This window comes from Gadus morhua, chromosome 17 (genome assembly GCF_902167405.1).
Source record: "Gadus morhua chromosome 17, gadMor3.0, whole genome shotgun sequence".
Lineage (NCBI taxonomy): Eukaryota > Metazoa > Chordata > Actinopteri > Gadiformes > Gadidae > Gadus > Gadus morhua.
The window spans coordinates 4,216,597-4,217,371 of record NC_044064.1 but is presented as its reverse complement, the minus strand read 5'-3'; positions in this window follow the sequence as shown (position 1 = coordinate 4,217,371).

Genomic DNA, 775 nt, shown 5'->3' with positions numbered 1-775 from the left:
TCATCGAAGCAGAAGCGAGTATCCCAATGTCAGTATCCTTGCTAGGTCTAGGCTACATAATGTTTTGATGTTAACCACGTATCTTCATCCGTTTTTTTTGCTGCTGCATTGGGATAGCAAATACATTTGAGTAGAGAGTAGAACTATCTGCCCGTGTTAAGTAGAGATGGATGGTTATGCAACGAAATCTAATGCATGCCCTCCTTTCTTCTAATAGCAGCTATCAAGAAATGAGGAATGAACAGTAGCCTACAACAGGGACGTTTTCTTTGAGCTCTTTAGACTGTGCAAGATTGCTGCAACCCTTCCTGTAAGCACAGCCTCTTGGAAACGCAGTTTCTCCACACTGAAACTGATCAAATAAATAGGAAATGGCACATTGTTTTTTTTATCATTGACACTGTATGTTGTAGCCTGTACTGTATTTTTTATTTTTTATGGCCCTACATCTCTTGCATGCTTGTATAAAACAATTTTTATATGATTATTATGATTCAGGGCATAAGCTCCATCAATTTAAAATAGTTTGACAGGAAAAAACTGACTGGTGAATTTATAAACTCTTGTACAAATTAAATGTTTGATGATTTAAAAGTAAAATAAAGTTTATAATCTTAAATATATATTTTTTGGCCTTTTTTTTGTCTGCCCCTTTGGTTAAACACTGGCCCCTCCTTGGCCACCCTAGTAAAATGTGTCTAGGACCGCCACTGATTTCATGACGCACTGAGGCACATTCAGTAGGCTCACTAGAGGATAATCTTGAAGGGGTTGA